At 41.1% G+C, this 18,587-nt stretch overlaps 1 pseudogene; it reads left to right on the plus strand.

The window, feature by feature from the left end:
* Positions 1-16,748: 16,748 nt before the first annotated feature.
* Positions 16,749-18,509, plus strand: LOC113594692 (tumor suppressor candidate 2-like; annotated as a pseudogene).
* Positions 18,510-18,587: the final 78 nt, after the last annotated feature.

Genomic DNA, 18,587 nt, shown 5'->3' on the forward strand with positions numbered 1-18,587 from the left:
ATATACATTCCTTGAGGTGACACAGGGACTTCAGCTCTTTGGTGCATGCTCATTTCAAAGCCCGCAAAAATAAGCCCACAAAATGGAGAGGGGAAGAAGAACCAGCAAGTGAACTGTCTAAGGGTTTGGGACACTCATTCTCTATTGTTGGGGTGGGGGTGGGGTGTTATACACATTTCCAATAGGTTGTAAACCTATTGTTAACTAGACCACACAGCTTTTATTTGGTATTTCTGAAAATGAATCATCTCACTTCTCACAGTCTATACTAGAAAGACTATTGTACTATTAATAAAGTGTGAAGATTACCAATTTAATATTTTCTCTACAAGTATTTATTGAGTTCTTACTATTTTTATTAATAAATAATATTGTAGGAAAGAAAATTAAAGAATAAGAAAATTTAAAAAATTTTTTTGCCTGAGGAGTTCCCAGCTCTGAGATAAGAACAGACGACATGTGAAAATAAAGATATTAGAAAACAATTTTCACATACTAATAATACCATTCAAAAATATTAGCACTCAAACCTAAGGTACATAATTTTAGGTGCATAGACCTGAAGTATATAATGATACTTTCCCCCTTCCTGGCAAATTCCTTCAGAATGTACTATTATAAAATTTTTTTTTAATGTTTATTTATTTTTGAAACCGAGAGAGACAGAGCATGAATGGGGGTGGGTCAGAGAGAGGGAGACAGAATCTGAAACAGGTTCCAGGCTCTGAGCTGTCAGCACAGAGCCTGACACGGGGCTGGAACTCACGGACCGTGAGATCACGACCCGAGCCAAAGTCAGATGCTTAACCGAATGAGCCACCCAGGCGCCCCCAGAATGTACTATTATATAACATCATCAAAAGCTCGTGGCATGGTAGGGCTCCTCAGTGGAAACAGTGAGCCTGTTAAGGCTACATCTGGTCTCTGTTTCCAGTTCCTGGCCCAGAGCTTCAAACATTCTTGGAATTTCCAGCACGTCAGGAGTGCCTTTGCTATGTTAATGAGGTTACTCATTAAGATACCTTAGGGATGGGGAAGAGTAGCCAGAAAGACCAACTACATGACTCAAAGACTGGAACTTTGGGACAGCCCAACCTCTGGGGAGGGAAGGGAGGCTGGAGACTGAGTTCAATCTTATGTCCAATTGCTTAGTCAATTATGCCAATATAATGGAACCTTGATAAAAATCTCTGGACATGAGACTCCATGGAGACTCCTAGTTGGTGAACACATTGGTGTAATGGAGGATACGATGCCTAGACTCCATGAGGGGAGGCCATGGAAGATCTGCTCTGCCACCTCCCCAGACCTTGCCGTATGTGTCTCTTCATTCGACTGTTACTATCTGTATCATCTGCCAGAGTTCTCCAGGGAAACAGAACCAATAGGATGTTTATACAGGGAGAAAGATATTCGTTATAAAGAATCGGCTTACACGGTTATGGAGGCTAAGAAGTCCCAAGGTCTGAGTCAGCAAGCTGGAGGCACAGGAGAGCCAATGATGTAAGTTCCAGTGCGAAGGCTAGCAGACCCAGGAAGAACTTATGTGTCAGTTCAAGTCTGCAGGCTGGAAAAGACCAATGTCCCGGTTCAAAGCAACTGGAAGAAGGAGCTCCCTCTTACTCGTGGGAGGTCCACCCGTGAGTTCTATTCAGGCCCTCAACTGATTGGATGTGGCTGAGGGAGAACAGAAGACATGACCCCAAAATATGCCAATTTGGCATGTGAATAATTTTGAGCTGAAGGCAGTGAGGACCCAGTCGACTCAAGAAACACATTTACCTCTCTATATACTACCTAAAAGATTTCAGACAGGGGGGCTGGCTCAGGAAGAGAGCTATTATCAGATAACTTTAATCTGAATGACTTGTGCATATGGCAAATCACGCATATAATTATTATACACCCGTTCTTGTTATCAGCCTGTGAATCACCTCCTCTTCTTTGAAGCTCCAGGCCCCTATCTCATCCCTTCGCTCAGGATGCTATAGAAGCCTCAACTCCTCAACCTGCCCTTGAGTTTCATATTACTATGGGTCTCCCAAATGTATGAAATTAAATCTGGTTTTCTCCTATTAAACTGTCCTATGTCGATTCAATTATTAGAGCAGCCAAAGAACATAGAAGGGTAGAAGGAGGGGTGCCTGGGTGGCTCAGTCGGTTAAGCATCTGACCTCTCAGCTCAGGTCACGATCTCACGGTTTGTGGGTTCAAGTCGCATGTCAGGCTCTGTGCTGACAGCTCAGAGCCTGAAGCCTGCTTCAGATTCCGTGTCTCCCTTTCTCTCTCTGCTGCTCCCCCACTGTCTCTCCCTCTCTTTTTCTCTCCCAAAAAAACACATTAAAAAAATTAATAAGAAGGATAGGAGGAAAAATATTCCTTCCTTACAGAGCCTACTCACAGTAGGGAGAGCAACCTGCTTTACTCAGTCTAACAATGAATACATTAATCATTAATCTTATCCAGAAACACCCTCACAGACACATCCTCAATAACGTGTAACTAAATATCTGAACACCCATGGCTTAGTCAAGTTGATAACATAATATTAACTCTCACGGTATTCTTGGTAATGAACCTGCAATCATAAGAATAACACTTTTCGTGAGTTCTGTGAGCAGCTCTGATGAATCATAAAGCCTGAAAGGACTGAAGGAAAACCCACATTTATAACTGCTTGTAGGAAGTGCAGGTGGCCTCCAAGGCTCGAAGGTGGCGTCTCAAGTGGAGACAGTCTTGTCACAGGCTTTGTCTTTCACCTGTGGGATCTGTGCTAAGTCTGGTAGTTAGTACCAGAACTGCACTGCAGTCCCCCCAGATGGAGTGGAAACATAGCATTTCGGAATTTGTAGCAAGGTGGGCAGAAGTGCGAGAGGCTTGGGGACACCCACAGGTTGCAAACGACATCTGAAATGGAAGCGGTCTTGTTGTGAGGTCTGTGTTAACTCTGGGTAGTTAGTGTCAGAGTTGAATTGAATTGTGGGACACCCAGTTGGTGTCAGAGGTGGTGTTTGAACACTGGTAGTCTGCAACAACCCTTTTTGTATAGTCCTAGTCACTCGTCAAAAGTCAAGGCATGCTTAGTGCTGATCACACCTTGGTGTTTTCAGCTTTATGGTAGATCGTTAAGTCATCTTCCATGGAGTCACCTCCAGCAGCAATAATGACCATACACTAAGAACACTGCAACATGACATCACCCTGAAATGTGGTGTTGCAAGGGTAGTATTGTAAAAAAGATCTTTTGGTGGGCCAGAAGTACAAGAAATGATATTCCAAAATCTCACATAGGCATTTGTCACTGTCAATATATCTAGACCGTTGTATCCTCTTTGTAAGTTTGGTTGCATTTATAAGTAAATTTAAGTATTCAAGTGACTCTATAATGGCAAAAATAGCTACATCACCAACGAAAATCATAGTGTATGTCCAGTTAAATTATCTCTTTTATTTTTGAATGGCTAATACTTTCCCAGTGTTCATAATTGAACTATAAGAAACTATAGCAAAAAGTCTTACTTCCATCTGTGTACCATCTGCCCCATCAACTCTCCGAGTAACCACTTTTATTAGGTTTTTATATATCCTTCCAGAGATTTCTTATGCATTGTAGCAAATTAGAATGTAGATTCTTACTCCTCCCCAGCGTTTTTTATACACAGGGAGGATAATGAAATACATTATGTTAGACCTTGCTTTTTCTTCTTAGCCATATTTCCTAGAGGTCTTTCCATGTAAGTACATTGAGAGCTGCCTCATTCTTTTTTATAGTATTATTTACATAGTGTTCCATTGTATGGATATATATATAATTTATTTAATCAGTTTCTACTAATGTGTATTTGGGTTGTTTTTAATTTTTTGCAGTTGTAAGCAATATACAATAATCTTGTATATAAGTCCTTTCTTATGTCTGCAAGTATTTAGACAAAATAGTTTTGTGCAAACAGTCACAGTGATACATTATGGCAAGTTACACCGTAACAATTATTGACCACTAATAGTTGCTTCAGGTCTCAGGACAAGCAGTTAGTAAAATATTTTAAGAAGGAGGAAAATAAGATTCTGAGAAGTCAAGGTGTCTCCCTAGGATGCTGAGCAGCTCTACAGCCCAGTCACCACCTCCTGATTCCAATGTCTGAATTCCTTGTTTGGAAGGCGATTTCCGTTTGTGTCCCATCGTTCAGAAATCCTTTCCAGTAAAGCCTGGAAGCCTCATCAAGTCTAGTGATGGAAGGATTATGTTTTCGGAATCTAATCAGACAAGAAATCTTGGCAATATCTTCATGTTTCAAATTTTGCACATTCTATGCTTTTCAAATGCTCTCTTACACAAAACTTTAATTCCTCTTTATTTTCAAACCTTCTGTTAAACTGGTTACCCTGTAGGAAGAACACTCTGGGGAAGAGTGTGGGGGAAAAAAACCCAAAACATGTTTTTGCAATATATCCTTTGGTAATGTTTGAAATTTTAAACCAGATATTACCTTGTTCTGTTCTCTTTTCTTTTCTTTTCAAATGCTGTCAATTTTACTTATTTTTGAAAGAGAAAGAGACAGAGCAGGATTGAGGAAGGGGCAGAGAGAGAGGGAGACACAGAATCTGAAGCAGGCTCCAGGCTCTGAGCTGTCAGCACAGAGCCCGATGTGGGCTTTGAACCCATGAACTGTGAGATCATGACCTGAGCCAAAGTCGGACACTTAACCAACTGAGCCCCCAGGTGCCCCTATCTTGTACTTACAAAAAATAATTTTAATAGGCAAATAAAATTGCTCCCAAAATCTTTTCTTTCAACTACAGCTATCCCAGGAAGTATTTCCAACTAATCACACATGGCCACTTTCAAACTCCTCCCCCACTACTTACCATCTGTATACATGATGTTTGTTATTCAGCAGGATATGGAAAATCCTTTTTGAATCTTCCTGTTTAATCCCCAAAGTCTTTTGATTTCCTTTCCAAAAAAAAATCTATTCTACATAAGGTCACATGCACCAGTACTGGGAGTTAGAATTTGGACACAAACCAACCCACAATGGCATGTATTCATTATTTTATAATCTTTTTCTTTCTTTTTTTAAATTTTCTTTTTTTTTTAAGTTTTATCTATTTATTTAGAGAGAGAGAGTGCAAGCAAGCGGAGGAGTGGCAGAGAGACAGAGGGAGAGAGAATCCCAAGCAGGCTCCACACTCTCAGTTCAGAGCCAAATGCAGGGCTCAAACCCACAAACCATGAGATCATGGCCTAAGCTGAAATCGAGAGTCAGACGCTCAACTGATTGAGCCACCCAGACACCCCTATGACTTTTTCTTAATAGAAAAGTAAAAAGTTAATTGTAGAAAGGTTAAAAATAAGTAAAATTGTATAAAATATGTCTGGAAGAATACATAAAAATATGGCAACCTTGCTCAGCTCCTAGGAAGGGAGCCGGAGGGACAAGAATAAGAGAAAGACTTTCCACTGTGTGTCATTTTATATCCTTAGTGTGTTTCACTATGTGCATGCATTCCCTAATCAAAAATATAGTTTAAGTATCTTTAAAAGGTAATGCGAATAAGGAGGAAAAGTAAAATTACCTATAATTCCAGAGACCACTCTGTATCATTTCTAGATGCATCCTTTTCAGTATTTTTCTCTGTGTGTATGTGCATGTGCAGCATGGAGCCCAATGTGGGGCCTGAACTCATGACCCTGAGATCAAGGCCAGAACTGAGATCAAGAGTTGGGCGCTTGGGGTACCTGGGTGGCTCAGTTGGTTAAGCATCAGACTCTTGATTTCGGCTCAGGTCATGATCTCACGATCGTGAGCCCAATATTGGAACCTGCTTGGGATTCTCCACACTGCCATCTCTCCCTGAGCCCCTCCCCGCTGCTCTCAAAAAGAAAAAAACAAAACAGTTAGACACTTAACCAAATGATCCACCCGGGTACCCCTAAGATGCATAAGTTTCATCACGTGCAAATAAGTGTCCTGGGAGATCGTCTTCCTGACATGATGGTGAAGAGCAATCACTTATCAAACTCTTACTCAGTACCAATCAGTACTTTATATACATCATCATTTCTACCTGTGCAGGTAAATTTTCCGATCTGCTGGTGGGCTAGGTGGGTACTGGCAGTGGATACCTCTTGTTTTCCTTCAAGCATCCATCTCCGTTCCGGTCACAGCACCCTGCTTTTCCTCTGGAGAAAGACCTCTGCCCCGCTCTCAGTCTGATTTGCAGGCAAGGCTGTGCCTACTTCACCAAGACTTAGGTAGACAAGGGACTGAAGCTGGGGCACCCGCATATTCCAGCCACCCACTGTGAATGGGTACAGAAAGTTCTAACTGTGAAAGGAAGTCTGTCTTTGGGGTTGATGACTTCTGTGGTAGCCACCTAGCCTCCACCCCCAGAGAACCTGCCTGAACAGAGGAGACCACAGAAAGCAAAGCTGTGCAGTAGAGACAGAAGCCAACCATATCAGTAGGCCTCTACACCTGGCCAAGACTGAAACCCATACACCCATAAACATTCTAGTTATGCAAGTCATATATTTCCTTTTTTTAAGCCAATTTATGCCAGGTTTTTCCCTTTGCCAACTAATTTGGTAGCATTACCTCTATTCTACATATGAGAAAACTGGGGCATGGAGGGGTCAAGTAATTTGCCCAAGACCATACAGCTTTCAGGTAATAAAGCCAGACTTAAACCTGGGCCTGACTATCTGAATGTTTAAAGCAATATACTATATCGTGAACAAGTGTACCTACCAGTGCCTCCGTTCATAAGATACAAACAGGTTTCATTGCTTTGTGGAAAGGCAATTTAAGTGGCTCTGTATAAATGAGCAGATTTTCTCACCTGTTCTGTGCAGGTGACCTCATTTAGACACATTTTCCCAGAGCAAATCAATAAGACTACTTATTCCACAAAATAATGCAGTAATACAAGAACACTTTCTAAATAATCACAGCTAGAACACCACATTCTTTATAAAACCAAACGCAAGTTTTAAGATATAGAGTGTGTTTTCTAGGTTTTACCAGCACCAAAGGACAGAAGACTGGAACTCTCTTAATAATGAAATTGAAGTGGGGGTGCCTGGGTGGCTCAGTCGGTTAAGCGTCCGACTTCGGCTCAGGTCATGATCTCACTGTTCGTGAGTTCAAGCCCCGCATCGGGCTCTGTGCTGACAGCTCAGAGCCTGGAGCCTGCTTCAGATTCTGCATCTCCCTCTCTCTCTGCCCCCTCCTGCTCATACCCTGTGTCTCTCTGTCTCTCAAAAATAAATAAACGTTAAAAAAAAAAGAGAGAATGTCTAGTAAAAGTGACTTCATAGGCAAATATAAAAGCCAGTAATATTGAAATTTTAGTCTGTAACTTCACTTTTTATTTTCTACGGATTTTAAAGAGAAACGCTTACAAATTACATATCTACGTCATTGGGCACGCAGCGTGTGAAAGTAGAATTTGTGACATCAATAACATAGAGGAGGGAATGGAGACATGTAGAGTTTCCGTATGTGAACAAAGTTGGAATTGATTTAAAGTAGACTGTTACAACTTTAGGATGATATATGTAAGCCCATTATAACCCAAACAAAATATATCTATATAATATACACAAAAGAAAATGAGAACAACAACAACAACAAAAAAAATCAACTAAACTCAAAAGAAGGAAGTAATAGAGGAAATGAGAGGCAAAAGCTGTAAGACATAAAAAAAACAAATAGCAAATGGCAGAAGTAAGTTCTTCCTCATCACAAATTACTTTAGGGGCGCCCGGCTGGCTCAGCCAGTGGAATGTGCAACCCTTCATCCCAGGGTCATGAGTTTGAGTGCCACTTTGGGTGTAGAGATTATTTAAAAATAAAATCTTTTTAAAAAATAAATTTAAAAAAGGAATTACTTTAAATTTAGATTAAATTCTCCAATCAAAAGCAGAGATCAGAAGAATGGATTTTTAAAAACACAACAGCCTTATTTGAGGTCTAAAGATACAAATAAGGGGCACTTGTCTGGCTCAGTCAGTAGTGCGTGTGCCTCTTGATCTCAGGATTTTAAGTTTGAGCTCCATGTGAGCTGTAGAGATTACTTAAAAATAAATCTTTAAAATACATGCATACATACATGTATACGTACATACAGAATACATTAATAAATTGGAAGCAGAAGGATGGAAAAAGATATTCCATGCAAATAGTAACCAAAAGAACTGGGATAGCTATAGTAATATCAGACAAAATTGATTAAAATTTTTAAAAATATTTATTTATTTTTGAAAGAGAGGGAAAGAGAGAGAGAGCACAAGCAGGGGAAGGGCAGAGAGAGACACACACACAGAATCCAAAGCAGACTCCAGGCTCTGAGCTGTCAGCACAGAGTCTGATGTGGAGCTCCAACTCACAGGCAGTGAGATCGTGACCTCAGCCAAAGTTAGACGCTTTGACCAAATGAGCCACCCAGGCGCCCCAGACAAAATTGATTTTAAGTCAAAAGCTGTTACAAGAGACAATGGATATAATATATTGATAAAAAGATAACTTCACCAAAAGATATAACAATTACAGACATATATGCACTGTCTTAGTTTCTTCAGGTTACTATAACAGTATATCACAGAATGGATGGCTGATATACAACAGAAATTTATTTCTCAAAGTTCTGGAGGCTGGAGAGTCCAAGATCAAGATGTTGGCAAATTTGACGCATAGCAAAATCTTGCTTCCTGGTTCATATATGACCATCTTGTTCCTGTGTCTTCATGTGACGGAAAGGTCAAGGGAACTCTCCGGGTCATTTTTCATAAGGGCACTAACCACATTGCCCCGTCTCCTTCTACCATCACATTGGGGGTTAGGTTTCAACATGTAGATTTGGGAGGAACACAAACATTCAGTGTATAGCATTCACCAAAAACTAAAGTTCACAAATACATGAGCCAAATACTGACAGAACTGAAGGGAGAAAAAGACTGTCAAAGGACATAGACAAAGACAAGAGAGAATCTTGAAAGCAGAAATACAAGCATACCTCAGAGACATCGCAGGTTTGATTCCAGATCACCACAATAAAGCCATAGTTTTTCTGTTTGTTTCTTGGTGCATATAAAAGTTACATTTACACTCTACTATAGTCTATTAAGTGTACAACAGCATTATGTCTAAGAAAAATTTCTCTGTAGCATGTGATGCTATTTGATAGCATTTTACCCACAGAACTCCTTTCAAAATTGGAGTGAATCCTCTCAAACCCTACTGCTTCTTTATCAAGTAAGTTTATGTAATATTCTAAAACATTTCTTGTTGTTTCAGCAATCTTAACAGCAAACAGCATCTTCACCAGGAGTAGTTTCCACTGCAAGAAACCAGTTGCTTTGCTCATCCCTAAGAAGCAACCCCTCATCTGTGAAAGTTTTGCCAGGAGATTGCAGCCATTCAGTCACATCTTCAGGCTCCACTTCCAATTCTAGTCCTCTTGCTGTTTATACCTCACCTGCAATTTCTTCCTCCACTTGAACCCCTCAAAGTCATCCATGAGGATTGGAATCAACTTCTTCCAAAATCCTGCTCATGTTGATATTTTGGACTCTTCCGTGAATCCTGAATGTTCTTAGTGACATCTAGAATGGTGATTTTTTTCTGGGTTTTCAATTTACTTTGCCCAGATTCATCGGAGGAATCATTCTCTGTGGCATCTATAGCTTTATGAAATGTATTTCTTAAATAAAAAGACTTGAACGTCAAGGCACCCGGCTGGTTCCATGGAGCATGTGACTCTTGATCTCGAGGTCGTGAGTTCAAGCCCCACATTGGGAATAAAGCTTATTTTTTTTTAAAAAAAAGACTTGAAAGTCAAATTTACTCTTGGATCCATTAACTGAAGAACGGATGTTGCATTAACAGGCATGAAAACACACAATGTCATGGTACCTCTCCATCAGAGCTCTTGGGTGACCAGGTGCATTGTCACTGAGCCATCATATTTTGAAAGGAATCTTAGTTTCTGAGCAGTAGGTCTCAACAAATACCACAAGCACTAGAATCATCACTTTGGGCATTACATTTTCAACATAGGAATTTGAGGAGGAAATAAATATTCTAAACACAGCCGTTGAAGGGTTGGATGAGGACCTCAGCCATCCCAGGGAATTCGGATTTTATTAACAAGGTTGTGAGAACTGTTGAAGGACTGTAAGTGAGCTAGTCACATACACAAAAAGATGTTTCTGCAGGCCAGGGATGACGCCTTTTCCTCGGAGGTAGGAGAAAGAGTGTGCAGCTGACCAGGAAGCCCTGTACGTCTGCCTAGATGCCTCACCTCTCTCAGACTGCTCAAGCTGCGATTTCTGCCTTCCAGAGTAGTCTGACAATTCAGAGGCACAGGGCACTGCCTCAAAGTGGCGTTAGAGTTGGACACAGTGGGGGAAAAAATTCTGTTTTGCCGTTTCTTGACATACGTTTCATTTTAAGTTTATCTGAGAGCTTTCATGTCTTCGTATGCAGGAGACACAAGATGTAAAAATGAAATATTATTTTAATCAACCATGCTTATCAACACCATGAATTAGTCTTTTCCTGGTGGATAAAGTTCTATTGTTTTTTTCATAACAGCTACTAATTAAGCAATAGAATAATTTAACATGACAGTAAATTTTTCATCCTAAGAGAATCATTAATATGTAAAATCAGTTTGAAAAGTACCTAGAACTCCACGTTCATAGCCTATTTCATTAAAATGTCTGTTCTTTGTCCATAAGAACTAGAGTTTGTATATGATTATCTACAATCTGGAAATCAGATATTGAGAATTAGTAAGCAAGTTGTTTAACATACTTGAAAATTGGCTCACCCGGCATTTTTTCCTCTGAAGCCTTACTAACTTATAAACTCATACAAAGTAAAATTTCACATTTGATAGTGGTTTGATGTATAACCCTTTAGAAATATTTTGCATTTTGACAGCAAACTTCAATGTTAAACTCTAGGCATGAATGATTTCATAATGTTAGGATCTGTGACAAAGCCACGGAGAGAATTATTTGGGTCATAAGGCAAAATTGTTATAAATGTTTGTAGATGTTTATTGAATAAGCAAACAAGTATATACTACATCTGGTTCTAAAGCTTTTCTTTTTCTATGTTTGTCCATAATTTTTATTTCTTTACCTACCTTTATTTTATCCTTTTTTTTTTAATTTCCAAGAGTCTCATGAGAAACAGACATTAAATTTTAATCTTCAGTCAAATATTGCTTTGCTGTAATAGTACCAAAAGCTGTGAGGAGGAGTGTTTGCTAATTAGTTATTTAATTCTCTAGAGCTTTTAGCCCTTTCCAAAGTTCTATGATTCAGCGGGGAAGAGACTTTAAAATACAGCTTTGCTGAGCTTAAGTTGACCATGTGGTCTCTCAAATGTTCGGAATGTCTCTGATAACAAAGAAGTAAACTAACTATAATGTTCAGGAAATCTTTTGCTGTAACCCTGTTTTTAATAATCACATCAGATAGCTTATAGACATTGTCATGACAGATGCTATATGCAATTTTCAAACTGATTTAAAAATTTTTAATTAACTATGATATTACAGTATACTCTTCCAACTAAGGACTGTTTTTGTTTTTTAAGATGGTGCATTCAAGTTTCTTAGCGCTGAAAGACATCAGAAGGCACACTTTCCTTTTGAAATCCCATTAAAAGAGCAGGGAGTCCGTGCTGGGAGAAGTAACAGGGCATCTGAGGGCATCTGAGACTTGAATTTTATCAGCAGCAAATGTCTTCTAATTAGAAATTTCAATCTAAAGGCTGATGCTATTTTATTGAGGCAAAGGAGGGGGGCCCATCTAGTCTAACTGCTCTCAGGTGGTAACATAGCGTTTAACATATAAAAATTCCTTTGGAAACTTCCTTTATCTCAACTCCCCCAAGATATATGCAGGCAATCATACCCCAAGCTTATGGTCCCCGATAGACATCTAAAGGGTCTCATGACTGAGGTTTTACTAAACAATAATAACTGGCATGTTTCTAACAGCACCTAGCCTCTTAAGGTCCTGGAAACCTTGCTTCCAAAATTCCTCAGAGACTTATTCTATCCCTAATCCTCTCTAAACCTGAGTATATATAATCAGTTACGCATCACAAGCCCAGTGCAGCTCTTTTCGCCCACAGGTCCTGTCCCTGTACTTTAATAAAATTACCTTTTTGCACCAAAGATGTTTTCAAGAATTGTTTCTTGTCCATCGGCTCCAGACCACCCCACCATCACCCCAAAAGCCCATCACTCTGCACTGTCAGCGCAGAGACTGATGTGCGGCTAGAACTCACAAACCTCGAGATCGTGACCTGAGCCAAAACCAAGAGTCGGATGCTCGACTGACTGAGCCACCCAGGTGCCCCTTAACTTTTTTTCAAAGAGCAAATTATGTGAGCCTCTAATTAATATGTGGAAATAAATGAAGGCCACCCGAATGAGAAAAGCTAGGGCTATTTATTCATAGCTTGGTATGTTGCAAGGGAGTCAGCTGCTGTCACTTTCAATACTTTCTTTTGTCAGAGACTCAAAGCCAGGTAAAGGAGTGGGCAAGTTTTATAGTGGAAAAAAGTGAAGATTCCTATGCCCTGATTATTGGTGATAGGACACTGTAACAGGGCTGTGATGGGTTAAAGGAATGTATTTGACTTTCTCCTGTAGATCCTCTGTAGGGACAGATACTAGGGAAGCTGGCCATTTTGGACTGTTAGGGAAGCTTAGCCACCTAGATTGTCACTAGAGATAGAAATCTGACATTCTGCAGGTCTTACAGCACTCGGGCTTCCTGGGCTGTTTATTGTAGATGAAGGACTGGTTTCCTGCACAGGTTCTTGCAGGTTATGGGTCAAAGTTGTACTTTTATATATAGTCTAGCTGTTGTCCCTCTGTATATTCAGTCTCTCAAATAATATTAAAATAAAGGTATATTCTGTTGCACAGAAGTACATGTTTAAAACATTTTGTTCTGAAAATGCAGGCATCACTATCCGAAGAATTAGGTCAACATACAGAGTTCAAAGGATAAACACCCATGATTTTTCTTTTCTTTCCTTTTTAATTTTTTTTAAAAGTTTATTTATTTTGAGAAAGGGAGAGAGAGAGAGAGCGTGAGCAGGGGAGGGGCAGAGAGAGGGAGAGAGAATCCTAAGCAGGTGCTGCACGGTAAGTGCAGAGGGTGGTCGAACTCCAGAGCCGTGAGATCAGGACCTGAGCCGAAACCAAGAGTGAGATGCCCAACCAACTGAGCCGCCCAGGCGCCCCCCTTTCCTTTTTAAAAATTCCACACGTAAGTGAGATCATACAATATTTGTCTTTCTCTGCTTCACTTAACTTTATGCCCTCAAGTCCATCCATGTGGCTGCAAATGGCAGAATTTCCTTATTTTTACAGCTGAGTAACATTCCATTGTATGCGTACCAGACATCTTCTTTATCCATGCACATGTGGATAGATGCTAGGTTGTTTCGATGTCTTGGGTGTTGTAGGTCACGCTATGAGCAGGGGACCCAGGAGATTTCATAAATCGCTGAATGAGCCATAGGCTCCCAGAAGCAGAGAGGGGTCAGATCCAGTAGTGTATTAATTATGAATGATTAGGAGTTTCTGTTTTAATTAGAATCAGAAACCTTTGAAAGGTTTTAAGAAATGAGATGCCAATTTGTATGGCACAGTAATGTGATTTGTTTTAAAAAGATCAATTCCAGTATTAAAGGGTAAATGGGATCATGTGTACAGCTTACTCACAACATTTGATAGGAAACAGCACTTAGATACCCCAGATTATCTCCCCACAGGATACTTAGAATTACTAGGGGAAAAAAAAAATAGTAATTTACAATGAAGAAACCTGGAAGACACCACTTTACTCAAGTGATCAAGGGTAACCATCAGTAAAGGATAAGGCTTACGACCCTCCTGATATGATGCACTGAGGTCACAACGTCCCTTCTGTGGGTCCTGTCAGAAATGGATACCCAGAATCTAATCACAAAGACGTCAGATAAACACAAATTGAGGGGCATTTTAAAAAGAACTGGTTTGTACTCTTTAAAAATGTCAAGGTTTTGAAAAGAGAAATAACCGAGAAATAGTCCAGACTGAAGGAGATGAGACATTAAAAGGAAATACAACTTATGAACTTGTAACAGAAACAGGTATTTTTTACTTTTACTCCGAAAAACATGATTGTGACCACTGATGAAATTTAAACATTTGTAGATTAGGTAATAGTGTTCATGTTTATTATTTATTTATTTTTAAAGTTTATTTACTTTGAGAGACAGAAAGCGAGCAAGCAGGAGAGACAGAGAGAGAGAGGAGAGAAGATCCCAAGCAGGCTCCGTGCTGCCAGCGCAGAGCCTAATGCAGGGTTCGAACTCCTGTGAGCTCAGGACCTGAGCCAAGATGGAGAGTCAGACGCTTAACTGAGCCACCCAGGTGCCCCTACAGTATTCATTTTTAAAATTATGTTATGAAATTGTTCTGAGGTTACATGAGGCAATGTCATTGTTTTTAGGCTATATGTGGTTTTTAGGAGGTTTTTAGAGGTAAAGAGGCATCCTCTCTGTAACTTACTCTCAAATGATTAAAAAAACATTTATAGAGAATGATAAAAGCAGACTTGAGAATATGTTAACATTAAAGGAATTTGAGTGAAGAATATATAGGAATTATTTTTACTATTCTTACAACTTTTGTGTAAATCTGAAATATATTTTAAGAAGTTTTAAAAATTGGATTGCAGAGGCATTTTAAGAAATTATCTTAGATTTAGTAAGTAACAGCACTCTCTTAAAGGACATATGTCCTGACCTGTGTGCTAAGAGTCATTAAGTTCTGATTTCTTCATTCTTATTAAATTTTGACTCCTTTGGATGGAATTGGTTATATTTATGATGTATAATGGAAGGAGAATGGCATGTGTATATTTGCATAAATCAAATAAAGCCACTCTAACCAGCAAGTTTGGATATCTTCCAGGGTCAAAATCAGAGAGAATTCAAGTGGAATATATTGTACTGTTTTAAAAAACAAAACAAAACAAAACATACACATTCATAGGAATTAAGCTGAAACTGTATTGTCCTAGTTAGAAAAACCCACATTGTCCTTATTTTGTTCACAGTAACAGTACTGAGCATTTATGGCGCTAGTGTCCTATGCACTGCATGTTGGCAGTAAGCCATGGGCCAGGATTTGAGCCTGGCAGCCTGTGCTCTCTTAAACCATCTGATATAAAAAGAAGACGCTCTTCAGTCCAAGGCAGCGTTTCTCGACCTTTCCTTCCCCATACTCGTGAGGGGTATGATGTGCTGCAGCTGAGTCATGAGGCACACCTCCCAGGAGCACCTGTCAGAATTCAGGGGGGCAGAGCTCTAATTTAGCACATCCTCTTATTCTTCCACTCTACATCCTAAGAGTTCACGGATTTCGAGAATGTCCTCTGGTAAGCATTGCACAGAGGTTGTCGCCATTCCTGCTTTCAGAGACCTACAGACCATTGGAAAGTCATAGATGCAAATAAGAAATTCACTGAAATAAACTTAAATTAACTATGATGGAACCAGCCAGCAACAGGATATCCACATTTTCGTTCAGCTAAAATTCCCTTAAAATCAAACTATGTATATATTTCATTTACATTGCATATAATTTCCATCTTGGTATTGAATGACAAGGTTTAGAAAAAAAATCACTAATGTATAAACTCCAGGGAGAAAAACGTTAAGTCAACAACTATTTGAGTATACATTATTTCCCAAGCAATTTCAGGTACTACAAATACACATTATTCAATTTCAAATATGGCTTCCAGTATTCTAGTCATTGCTGTAGACTAAGAATTTGGAGAAAGAACCTGCCTTCATTTCCTATACCAATTCTAACTCTACAGAAATGAATAAAGGAATCAGCTCTGGAACTTTATGAACCTTGATTTCTAGCTACGTAGTGGCAGCAATGTAATGTTTTTAATTAGTTTACAGTTGTGCAAGGGACTCATTTCTTTGTGACTTTATTCTGTATGCAATTTGGGGAAAAAGTCAAGAGCTCTTTCTCAGCGGCCATGGGACAGTTTGCTACTGCTTTCAGGTAACTGCCTCACAAGACTCTACATAATGTAGTTTCCATAATGATGATGTATGCTATTTACAGCATGTCAGTGGCGAGCTCAAATACAGCCTAAGAACCAGTTATCTCTGAGTAACTCAAGGGATGTGAATAAAACACTTCTAGTCTGAATAACAGGTGGTGATAAGAACACAGTTTAACAGATTCAAGCTTCTCAGGAAAACATTTAAGACGTACGTATCACGTGACGGGCACGGGGGAAACTTCTCCGCCTGGTTTGAGAAGAGTAAGCAGCATGTCCAAAAGCCCTGAACCGTTCCAAACCTGAGCAATAATAGCCAGAGTGTGGCATAGTTACATAAAGTGAAATTTGGAAAGTCTGAAGCCTTGACTGTAATTCCAGCTTCATCTCTTGCTTTGTGTCTTCAGGCAAGAGATAAGGCTTCTTGCTTCCTTCATCTATAAAAGATTGAGCCTACGGAGTGGATGAGGATTACATACAAAAGGGTGTCCTACACAGGTGAATTCCTTGAGGAAACCTCACTAGTAAGGTCACTTGGCGGGCGGTTGACCTGGGTCCTGTGGTGACGCCCCAACCTAACCACTGCCTCCTTCAACATAGGAGGTGTTTTGCAAACCTGGCAAGAACAGCACAAATAAGAATGCCGACTCACAAAAAAAAGTTTGATGAAAATGGCCTCCAGGCGGAAGGCGGCGCGCGAAAGCACCTGGGGCCGAGGCCGCGGCCGGCCGTGGGAGGGAAGCGGCGGCGGGGCAGGCCGCGGCCATGGGAGGGAAGCGGCCGCGGGGTTCGCCATGCGACGGCCCTGACCTGGCTGGGCACCGGCGGCTCCAAAGCCCGGCGGCCTGAGGCCCTTCGCCTCGGCGGCGGGGGGTGGAGGCGGAGCCCCGGGGTCGGCAGTCGCTGAGCAAGCTTTGGTGCGGCCGCGAGGCCGCGTCCGGTCCCCCTTCGCATTTAGGCGCCACGGCTCCAAGTTCTGTGATGAGGAAGGGGAACGGCTCACGAGGAGACAATCGTCACCAGGACCGGGCAGAAGCGGGCCAAGCCGAGGCGGGTCCATAAGAACCTGCTTCCTCGGGGCCTCGTGAAGCTGGATCCTCCCCGCGTCCACGTGGATTTTCCTGGGATCCTCTATGAGGTGTGAGCCTGGGGAGTGGCAGGGGTAAGCACTCCCTACCCCAGGAAGAAACCCCCAGGCTCGAGGAGTGGCTTCCAGTAAGGAACGTAAGCTGGGGCCACGACCCCGAATAAACCGCATTGGCCGGGAACCTTCAGTTGTGAGCCGGGCGGTCCTGCAATGTTGGTTGGGTGTTGGTTTGTAAGTGGACAAGAGGTGGCTGGTGTCTGGCGAGGGCTAATGGCAGAGTTACCAGCCCACCTTCCCCAGCAATCCCTACAAGGAGCACGCCAGAGCATAGGCCGGTCAGTGACATATGCCGGGTCAGTGACGCCTCATTCCTGCACCCTTGCCTGGTCTGCTTTCTTCCAAGCTGGCCCAGGGCCCAGCCCCGCTAGGGGCTACTGCACTTTACAAGCAAGATCTGCCTTCCTCCAGCCCCTGGGCTGTGGGAATTGTATTCAAGTGGGAACTTCTTGCCCTCATTTCCCTTACCACCGTGTTTGCTACCTCGACGACTCCTGTGTTGGACAGAGGTTGGGGGCAGGGCAAGCCTGATTCTTCCTGCCTACCTGCTCATCTGTTCCCACTCCCAGATGGATGGGCAGTTGGCCAGCTGTTTGTAGAAGATGGGACTGGTGTAGAATTCTCCCTCCACCCAGGGTTGGGCTGATTCCTCCCCACTGCAAGGAAGTCTTTCCCCCGGAGCCCTGTCCCCCCTCCCCCCAAGGGCTGGTGCCAAAAGCTGTAAGGAGCCCACCACCCCTTCCCCTAAGTATACCCATCCCTTCAAGATGGGTCAAGGGAAGGTACTGGAGCCCCTGGGTAGGGACAGAAGGGAGAGATCAACCATAAAAGAATACTTAAAAGGTGAAAGTTTGTAAATAGTCTAGTCCATGACGTTGGGGCAGAGTCTGATTTCTACTTCTAAATGATTTTTTTTAATCCCTAACTGTGCAAGCTCTGTGCTTTTAAGAGTGTGGGAAATGGCTTGAGAAGGGTGGCCCCCACTCTAAGAAGCCTGTTGTGTTGTTTAGTTTCAATAGGATTATTTGTAGACCCTGCAAAAAAAAAAAAAAAAAAAAAATCTAAATATCATTCCAAGGTTAACATTTTAATGCTATTTAGCCATTCATTTGGACCTATCATTTTCTTCGCATTCTGTATTAATGAATGTTGATCCTACATTATAAAAAGAAGGCCTACTTATACAACAATTTAGGTTTTTCATGGATTATTTATTATAATCCTATTTCCATATAAGACTTCAGCTTATGGTGGTTTTGTAAGTGCCTGTGAGGATTGAAATAAATTTTAAATACAACAGAACTTATACCATAGGGATTTCTTTTATGACTTCTA

The sequence above is a fragment of the Acinonyx jubatus genome, chromosome F2 (assembly GCF_027475565.1).
Source record: "Acinonyx jubatus isolate Ajub_Pintada_27869175 chromosome F2, VMU_Ajub_asm_v1.0, whole genome shotgun sequence".
NCBI classification, from domain to species: Eukaryota; Metazoa; Chordata; class Mammalia; order Carnivora; family Felidae; genus Acinonyx; species Acinonyx jubatus.